This window comes from Silene latifolia, chromosome 6, assembly GCF_048544455.1.
Source record: "Silene latifolia isolate original U9 population chromosome 6, ASM4854445v1, whole genome shotgun sequence".
NCBI lineage: Eukaryota > Viridiplantae > Streptophyta > Magnoliopsida > Caryophyllales > Caryophyllaceae > Silene > Silene latifolia.
Genome location: NC_133531.1, coordinates 84499493 through 84510408, shown reverse-complemented (window position 1 = coordinate 84510408; position 10916 = coordinate 84499493). Strand labels below are relative to the sequence as shown.

At 40.1% G+C, this 10916-nt stretch overlaps 1 non-coding gene across 1 annotated transcript; it reads right to left on the bottom strand.

The window, feature by feature from the left end:
* Positions 1 to 830: 830 nt before the first annotated feature.
* Positions 831 to 937, bottom strand: LOC141589177 (small nucleolar RNA R71). The gene has a single exon (XR_012520127.1). It is a non-coding gene; the product is annotated as a small nucleolar RNA R71 (small nucleolar RNA).
* Between the last annotated feature and the right edge of the window lie 9979 nt (positions 938 to 10916).

The window sequence follows — 10916 nt, the reverse complement described above, 5'->3', positions numbered from 1 at the left end:
CGACCTTTACTTGCCTCTTTACTAATTGTAGAGTTGTTTGTGAAGTTATAAATTGTGTTTTGATTCGACCGTGACCAACGACCACATCTTAATTTGTGAACACTTAGCGGGATCGCATCAAAAATGGCGCCGTTGCCGGGGACGGTGTTTGTTTGATTTAGATTTCTTTTTATTGTCATTAGTTGTGTCTCTCTTCGCCTTGAGGAAGTAAAACTCCTCAAGGTTTGTTCTAATTGTTGTTGAGTTGTTTGATATTTTGCATGTCTAGAAGGTTACAAGGTGATTTGTTACCTTTTGACCGTGAAATCGAAAGAACCTTGACGAACAATAGGAGAGTTGTTAGGAGGAATTTACGAGGTATTGGTGAAGTTGTCCAACCCACTAGTGAGTTTGTCAATCCTTTCGCAATAGAAGGAGAAGAAAACCCATTAAACAATACCCCACAAAATCCACCTACAATGCCAAAATTCTCGTCACACTCCGTACCCACCGAGGAGAATCTACCAAATGGTACTCCTACACCGCAACACCTCACCGGAAATTTTATTGCCAAGTCCGCCTTCATCCAATTAGTTGAGAGGAGCCAATTCGGGGGGATGCCTAGTGAGGACCCTCATTCTCATATGGAAACCTTTTGCGACTATTGTGATGCTATCTCTCAAACGGGCGTGACTCAAGACCAAAAGAGATGGGTCTTATTTCCATTTTCCTTAATCGGCACCGCGAAGCAATGGTTGAAGGGCCTTGATAAGGCCACCCTTGGAATAGATTCTTGGAAGAAGTTGGCTCTAGCTTTCTACAAAAAATTCTACCCACCGGAAAAGACTAACATGCTAAGAGCTCAAATTACGGGTTTTAAGCAAAGGGATGAAGAGTCTTTGTATGAAGCTTGGGAGCGGTTCAAGGGAATATGTCGCTCATGTCCTCACCATGGACTTAGGAAATGGTTTTTGGTGCAACAATTTTGGAATGGTTTATATGAAGATTCTAGGAATATTCTCAATATGGGATCAAATGGAATGTTCACCGAAGTTGATGACAATCAAACATGGAACAAGATTGAGGAAATGGCGGTCCATAACTCACAATATAGTAGACCTCGCAAGGCTACTAGAGGAGGAAAGCATGAAGTGGACTCCGTTACTCAATTGGGTGCTCAACTTAGTGCTCACATTGACACAATCAACTTGAAGTTTGAACAAGCTATGGCTAGACTTGAGGAAAACTCAAAATCATCAAAGCATCATGTTAATGCCATGACGGCATCCTCATCAATCCCAAGTGGGATATGTGAGAGTTGTGGAACTTTGGGACATGACCAAGGAGAATGTAGGGGAACAAATGAACAAGCGAATGCTTTCCTAGCATACAAGAGTGGTACCCCTTATTCCAACTTTTACAATGAAAACACCAAATTCCATCCAAATCTCTCATACAAAAGCCAAAATGTTCAAAACCCTCAAACAACATACACTCCACCACCCATGAGAAACCAAAATCAAAGACCCTTTTACAATCAAAACCAAGGTTACCAAAATCAAAATCCATACAATCACCAAAATGACCAAGGTTTTGATGTCCAAAAAGCGGTCCTCCAAATGCAAAAGAATCAACAAGAATTTTTCACTCAAATGCAAAAAGATAGCCAAGCAAAGGAAACCACCATCAACAAAATTCTAGCTCACACCAAGATGTTGGAAACACAATTGACTCAACTAGCATCTTCAAGCTCACAAAGACAAAAGGGGCAATTACCACCTCAAAGTAATCCCCCTAGACATGAAACGGTTAGTGCCATTCTTTTGAGAAGTGGTACAAGGTATGAAGCACCGAAGAAGCAAGTTTAGAATGAAGTTGTGGAAGCTAGTGAAAAGGAAGAAATTGTGCAAAACTCCAAAGATGGAGAATCATCAAAAGAAGAAAGTTCAAAGAAAAATGAAGACAAGGCCAAGGAGAAGGAGCCCATTGTGATTAGACTTCCTTTTTCCAAGTCGTCAAGCCAAGCCCAAATTTGATGATCAACTTGGAAAGTTCATGGAAATTGTGAAGAATTTGGAAGTCTCAATTCCTTTCACGGAATTAATCAATCACGTTTCGGCCTATGCGAAGTACATGAAAGATATCCTCTCAATCCGGAAGCTTGAGACTATCGCCTTCACTAAGGTGAGTAGTGTAGTACTTCAAGGGAGTTCACCTCCAAAGTTAAAGGATCCGGGAAGCTTCTCAATATCGTGTACCATTGGCGACACGACGATCAACAAAGCCTTATGTGATCTAGGGGCTAGTGTGAGTGTCATGTCGTACTCGGTAAGTAAAAGGTTAGGGATGGGAGAGCTTAAATGCACCAATATCACACTTCAAATGGCCGATAGATCGACGAAGACACCATTAGGGATATGGGAAGATGTCCCCGTGCGAATTGGGAAGTTTTTCATCCCGGTGGACTTTGTCATTGTTGATATGGAGGAAGATTCCAACATTCCAATCATCCTAGGAAGACCTTTCCTACACAACGCCGGTGCGGTAATTGATGTGAAACATGGTGAGCTCACTCTAGAAGTGGGAGATGAAAGCATAACCTTTAATCTTGACAAGACTATGAGAGCTCCTCGTTTGCATGAGCCATGTTTCATGATTGATCATTATAGCCGAAAGGATGAAAGGAAGAAATCGGAACTCCAATGGAAGAAGAAAGTCGAAGATGCTCCATTAAAAGAGCAAGTGAATTGTGACAAGGAGAGCTTGCAAAGCTCATCCAAATCAACCAAGGAAGAAGAGGATGGCCTCATTGGCCAAGAGAACAAATTGGGAGAGTTGTCTCCATCTAAGCAAGAGATATTCAATGATCAACTCAATGAAGTTTGTGGTCTTTGCGACGACGAGTTTGAAGGGATTTTTAATCCCTACATTGGACATGCCATCGATCAAGACCAACAACAAGGGCCAAGGTCTATTGAGACCCTCTACCATGATAATGAACAAGCTTTTGATTACTTCTTCAAGTTGTTGAGCAACATCAACAACCCCTTGGACATGCCCCCTTGACATCTCATCAAGAATGAGAGTTTGGTGGAGTCCTCCCAAACCACCACTTGTAAATATTTCTAACTCCCTAACTTACTTTTCAATTATTGAATTGCATTTTTGTCATTCTTTGGATTTTTTATTTACTTTGATCAAAATAATTGTCATATAAGAGAGAAGTGAGGGAGGGACTAACAATTTCAATTGATGTGTAGTGTTTTACCTTAGTGTGGGGATGGCAATTGCCTAGGCTATCCATACCTTAGTAGTGCCCCCATAATGAAGAACACAAGACTTGAAGAAAGAATGGAAGAATGATAAGGGAAATGCGCTGTGCACGGGTGGAACTGAATCTGTGTACACAGAGGAAGAATCCGAGCGGATTCCCAAGAATCCGCCCGTCTTGCAGAATCCGAGCGGATTGCAGAAAAGACGAGCTGAATTTTGAAATTTTCTTGACTGTTAAAGAATCCGAGCGGATTCCACAGAATCCGCCCGTCTTAAAGAATCCGTCCGTCCAGAAAGAAAGACGTCCGTCTTTGAAGCTGAGGAAAACAAGCAAATTTCTCGGATTCCCCTGAATCCGCTCGGATTCCAACGCCTGAATCCGCCCGTCCCGACCCTATTCCGCCCGGATTGCAACACAGCACGGATTATCTTCTTGAAGCTACGAAAAGAGAAGCCCTTCTCTCAAGAAATACCGGAGTCTCCTTGCTCAACTTAAAAAGTGTAATTACTAGCTTTGCCCTTAGTTAACCCTAATGCATCCTCCCTAATTTCCACTATAAATACCCCATTAGTCTAATTAGGAGAGCATGTTCTTCTTATCAATAATTAGTGTAGTTAATATCAATCAAATCTCTCTTTAATATTGTAATCAAGTATTAATCAAGTTTTAATCCAAGTTTTAGTTCTTTAATCTCTCCTTTATTCATCCTTTATTTTGGGTAATTGAAGATTATTTGGGTTATTGTTGGGAGATTGACAACCTCTCAATCTAGCATTCAAGTACTTCTATTATTCTTGCTTTATTATTGGAATCATTAGTAGGTATAATCTCTTAATCCCCTTTTAATTATTGTTAGTTACTTTCATTTATTCATCATGTTTCATATTGTTGGTATGATTGACAACCTTGCTAGCATGATCAACATGATAATGAGTGAGTAGTCTCTTAGCTAGGGTTAATGGGTGATTAGGGGAAACCAACATGGGGAATGATTCATGCTTAAATTAATATGCTTTCATGTTTTATTTGCTTGCTTGTTTTGATCTCAACTCATGCACATGTTATATTTGATGAAATGCTAAGCCTATGAATCCTTGCATTTACTATCATCTTCTATCTTTTCAATGAGACATGTAAGACATAACCCAACTCGAGTCTATTAGACCATGCATGTTGTTGAGTAGGGAAGATTAAGTCGACTTGTAAGATATAACCCAACTCAATCCATCACAACAATAATCGCTTGCTTATAATTTGAGAACATGTTTCTATGATCATATCCCATGATTCCCCTATGATCCCATGACACCCTAGTGCCTTTAATCAATTGTTTACACCCCTTTAATTCATCTTGCTTGTTTATTTTCATTGCTATTTTAGTTTAGTGACCTTCTACATCAACCCAATTTGTGACACTCCTTAGACACCACTAGTTACAATAGAAATCTCATTTCACTCCCGTCCCTTGGGATCCGACCTTTACTTGCCTCTTTACTAATTGTAGAGTTGTTTGTGAAGTTATAAATTGTGTTTTGATTCGACCGTGACCAACGACCACATCTTAATTTGTGAACACTTAGCGGGATCGCATCAGGCGCGAGGCCCGGAAAGTAGGAGTAGACCCACGCCTGTAAATCAAGATAATCAGCAATGATCTTTCGTGACTTGATAAGAAAAGGAAATGATCTTTCATGAGAAGAAGTGAAGGTTCATACCTCCAACAGCAGTCCAGGGCCGACATCAGCAGGAGAAGTCCCCTTCTCCATCAACTCCGGATGAACCATGGCCCTCATGAAGCGGATGAGGACCGCAAAACCAGCAGTGACCCAGTCCCAATGGCCTAGGGAACTCGGGTCAGAAACAAAGGGAAGAAGCTTCGTCGAAAGCCTCTCTCCCTTGTCTCCGAGGTAGATCGAAGACAAGAACCACCAGAGCCACAAGCGGACTCTCTGCTCTGCAGTGTAGGGAGGAGGAGCCGTCTCCCTCCCCTCGATCACCACCAACGCCGGGGTCTTCCCCGCGAAGTAGTCCCGCACGTAAGAACTAGGCACCAAACCAGGTACCGCAGCCGCCTGCGGCACCAAGTTTCAGCCGATCAGCCTCCTGGCCTCGGCCGAATCAATCCTCATGGCCGTCTCTGGCCACTCCACCACCTCAGTCCCACACAGCAGACGAGAAATCATGCCGTAGTCCTCCAAAGAGACCCCCACCTCACCAAAAGGCATGTGAAACGTGGAGGTCGTGTCCCAAAACCGGTCCAAGAAAGCTCGGACGAGACTGAGGTTAGCCCGAAGCTTCCTCCTCGCAATATCCCTCCAAGCCTGCACCAAGGCGCCAAATGCTCCCCGCTCGATCATGGCCCGCTCCTCACCCGACAGCCTCTCGTAGCACCCCATCGCCGTCGTGTAGCCCGAGAATGACCTGATGTTCTCGGCCTCCTATGATAATTTGAAACAAAGGCTATCTTTAGCTCAAATGGAGAAGAAAAGGAATGACAAACAGAAATAAAAAGAAGATGAATGAAGAGTGATGAATCCTGTTTACCAAACTTTTCACCGTCCTGTAGGACAGGTGACCCTCCGCAGCCCAGAGAAGGTGCCTACTGTCCCAAGTCTCAGCCCATGCAGGTGCTCCCCTCAGCTGGCGACCACCTCGTCCAACGTTGGCCCGTCTCGGGGCAGCCTCCTCCTGGACCTCGTCCTCAGCAGCCGTCACCGCAGCAGTGAAAGCCTCCTCCAACGCCTCCTCAAGCACCTGAGAAGGGTCAACAACAGTGTCTAGGTCCATGGGAGCCCTCCCAGACATAGAAGCCTCGTCACCTGCAAAAATTAAAGCAAATTTAGGCCGCGTCAAGTGACGCGAAGCCTTGATTAGGGGATTTTCGAGTTTTCGGAGCTTCGAAATCACTCTTTTCTCGCCATCTTTGGAAATTTTCCCACAAACCCGTCCGCTCATGTGGTAATTTGGGTCAAGTCAAGCCTAAGTTGAAGCCTAGTCATGGGTTCGAGTCGGCATTTCGGCAGCATTTCGTTATAACGATGATTATGCCCTAAGAAAAGTGTCCTGAAAAAGCCGTCACAAACCGAAATTCCGAGATATTAGGAAGTTTACCCATCATACAAGGATTCCATATATCAAGTTTTGTCACAAATAGGCAATCCTAAGGCTATTTTCGAAGCAATTTACGGTTTAGCTGTGAAACCGTCTCAATTTCACTCAAATGCTCAAAACTCAACGAAAATTCGAAACAAATATATGGTTATGATCCTTATACTACCAATTAGCCATTTACAAAGCCAATTTTTCAAGGCAAAATCATTTGGGGGAAAAGCCCCAAATTTTCGACTAATTAGGGTTGAAAACCCTAATTTTGTCGCTCCCATTTGATCAAATACGGAAGATAAATGCAAGATTGATACACATACCTCGATTAGTCATGGCAAATGCAAGCTTTTGGATCAAATTTTGTCGTAAATGGTTGGAATTTGAGAGAGTCATTGAGATTTTATATTTCGAAATAATGAAATGAAACCCCGTTTCATCAGGCTTTTACGCAGAAAAAACACGCCCAGGAAGAGACGCAGCAGGTGCTGTGCCTCTTCCAAGGGACGCAGCTCTTGCTGCGCCTCTTCCTCAACTTCCCTTCATACGAGTTTTCAAAAATTCGTTATGAGTTCGTTATTTTTGCGGGCCCAGCTTTGGTGCGCCTCTTCCTTGATGCTACATCACATATTTGGTCCGTTTGACGTATGTTCTTCGCCCGGATCCATATTTTCCAAGCCAACAACAAATTATCGCCTTATTTCTTACCCAAGACCTAGCTTGTCACAACGAGCATTCCTTCTTTGACAGGTGTTTCGACACGCCTTTATTATGTTCCTCCAGCGAGAGTACACGGATAGACTTTCCCTCTCGAGACATGGAGATCAGTTCCCGATTAAGTTCCCCCAATGAGAGTTCACGACCGACAGTCACCTCTCTCTCGAGACATGGAGATCAACATCGACCCCAAGTTCTTCTGAAGTTTGTTTGAAGCTGAACACAAGCAGATTTCTCCCACCAGTTCCAGACTGTGTCCTGCTGTCTTCTCCCAATATCACGTTTTGTTCCCCTGGAGTTCCAAAGAATTTCAGGTATGGTCTCTTCTTATGGCTGGCGAGCCTCCTTACGTAGTCTAATGGACTTTAAACGACCCTCCCCGATAGTCGTCAGAATCTAAAATGTTCCCGACGACAGGTCCTTGGCTCAGACCCCTTGAGCCGCCTCGCGTCGCCATAGTCGTCAGGTTGTAATCTTCGATTGACCTGGTGGCTATACTTTGACTTTTGCCTTGTCCAAGCCTCAGTCAAAGTGGGGGCTCTGTAGACACCTCATTTCTGCACCTCCCGCAAAACACCCGGTGATAATTGGGCCGCATTGTGCTTAATAACACCCTCCACGTGTTGATTAAGTACCTGTGGTGAGTTTCTTTCAATCCTATGCTTGCTATGGGTTGTCTGATCCTCATTGTTGTCTTGAATTTGATGCTTTATGTGCTTGATGTGATTGTATCAAATTTGAGGCTTAAATTGTTACTTATTTCCTGTGCTTGCTGTGGTCATTAGTTTGACAATTATATCCATTTTATTTCAGAAAAAACATCAAAAATATAATCACACTGTCAAACCTGTTAGACTGCTCAATTCTGTCTGTGTCAGTCAGTTATCAGAGTTCAATGAAATACATCAATGGCTTGTAAAATCTTGAAATTTAAATCAGTGCTAGTTTATCATTTTAACTTCATTGTCACAAAATTTCATAACTTGTTATGCTCATTTCCTATTTTTATTAAATTACTGAAGTTCCTTGCATTCTAAGGAAGTCTGTGTTTGTGGCTTTGTCAGGATTCACCATTTCTGACAAAGGACCATACTTTACACTGCATATTGTATATAATTATTATGTGTAGGTCACAAGTTCGACGAAGACCGATATTACATACTTGTGTCAGTTGTTGAATAATCAATAAGGTAGAGTTTTTCTTACTCTATTATTAGTGTACATATCATTATTGGTTATATTGGTCTGATTATTCTGATATTGGTTGTTATCGATATTAGTAGTCATGGTTGACTACTGATTGGTGGTTTAGAAGTCAGTTGAGTGATTGGCTTCTCCCAGGATTTCTTCTTGTGGTTTTCACACCCACGGGAAGGATGTGCGCATTAATGATCTAGGTACATGGGTATTACCTGTTATTTGTAACAGGAATCGCGAGGTGGCGGGTGTTACCTATTATTTGTAGCAGGCACCGCAGGGTGGCAGGTGTTACCTATAATTTGTATTAGGCAACGCTAGATGATAGGATAAATGATGATAGTATGGTTGTACTGTATTGGTGTGGGCATTAGCTATATTGTTGTGTATCATTTATAAACTTTATGACTTTTACTAGCTAGCAGTTGATCGGTTTACATTTTTGTTTTCAAACTATTTTAAAACGTATTTGTTGTGATCTATTTTATATTTTTGGCAAATGGGGAGCAGTGAGTCTTGACAGGTGAACATGTATTGCTATGGTCTGTTGACGGGGATTGGAAAACGCGTGTTACCACTATGTATCATTTAATAGTCTCATCGGATTGACTTTGGTCATTTTAAATTTTCGCTTTTTAAACTTTGGATTTGTTAGCGCGCTCCCCCCCCCCCCCCCCACCCCCGGAAACATCACTGACGCTGCATTCTCACGTCTTATTCCTCTGTCCAAGTCCAACATCACCTCATCTTCATTCAAGCTCATGATTTCTAGATGAAAACTATGTATTCATTGTAGCCTAGATATGTGCTACCTCTGTGCAACCGATATAGTAGCCCTCCTACTAACTTGAATAGGTCTTGATAAAGACTCGTCAGTTAACATGGGTTTTACAATATATCGCCCATAAGTATATGTAAAATAAACTATAGATGGATTTACACGGCATGAACATTTTCATTAAATATTAATGAAAATATTGTTAAGCAAGTGATTAATAGTAGTCCAATATAATAGCTTTTATACTTCGTTCATAAAAAATTACCATTAATTCCTCAATTAACCTCTAATTTATTTCATTTTATCTGCCGTGAAAATAGTCAACTAGATATCCAACTCAATTTATATTAACAATCATCATTCTGAAAGGTCATTAAAGTAATTTTTATGTTTGTACTTTTGTTGCGACTTAATTAAAATAAATAGACCTACTATGTTTAATATAAGGAGGAATTTTTCAAAGCTCCGGCCTTATTCCCTAATTAAAATACAAGACCAACTTAATTATAGACTATTGCTTAAATATATAAAACCTGCGACAATAATAATGCAAATTGCGATATTATAGGCATTACATATTGATGACATTGTCAAAGTCATAATAAAATATGTTTTGTCACCAATAAATTATTGACGTGATGGTAGAGACATAGATGAATAAAGAAAGAATTATGTTAATGTAAGTGGTGATGTATTTGCGTAGTCATGTCACGTTACTGATTAGAGGTTGCAGAAATTTTAAAACTAAATTAATTTACTAAATTTTTATGTGAAAGCATTTACCGTTAAAAGATTATATCAAGAGTTGTATGTAGGTTTATGTAAAATTTTTAGTCTTCGACCTTTAACTAAAATATATTCGTTTTGATCTAAAGTACACAAACTCTTTCACATGAATATTGTGCTCACAAATTTTAAATGTTGTAAATTTTAAAAAACTTCACCAATAATTCAACTAAAGTCAATTATACATGCATATGCACTTTATTCTTATATCAACATTATGGTACATACGCATTAACTTGAGTCCATAAAACTTTGAAGAAACCCCTACCTATACACTACTACGGGTAACGTGTTAGTATCTTTAGTGCTCATGTCTCAATTTTTTTCATTGTGATTTATTGGACAACGAGGGGACTCCGCTTTTAAAGGGACGAGGTCTTTATGAGTTTGCCTATCATAAGGTACACATATATCTACCTTCGGTATATGTTAATGAAACTATCGATGTATTTAAACAGCCTGAGCATTTTCATTAAATATTAATAGAAATGGTTCTAAGTACGTAATTAAGTAGTAGTACTACATAATAGCTACTATACTTGATTCAATCAAAAATTACCAATGATTCCATCAGTAACCTGTAATTGTTTAATTTTATTAACTATATAATTATTATATTGGGCTTGATGAAACACGTACTTAGTCACATTAGAATAGAGGAGATGGGGGATTCAAACATGGGACATATTGTGCCTTATAATTAGTCAACTAGATATTTGATTCAATTGAGTATTACCAATAATCATTGGGAAAAGTCATTAGAGTAATTTTTAACTTCGTACTTTTTTTTTTGCTACTTAATTTTATAATAAAAACTCCTACGAAATCAAATCTAAGGATCGAGACTTTCAAAAAGCTCCAACCGTGTTCCCTAATCAAACTAAAAAGACAAAATTAATGTTAGACTATTGCTTAAATATATAAAGCTTACGACAACAAGTTCAATAATTCATTTTTTGATTATACAGAGATTAAATATTGTAAAATTGTCAAATTCAAAATAAGATATGTTTTGTCATCACTAAATAATTGACGTGGTGACCGAATTATGTTAATGTAAATGTTGATGTATTTACTCAGCCA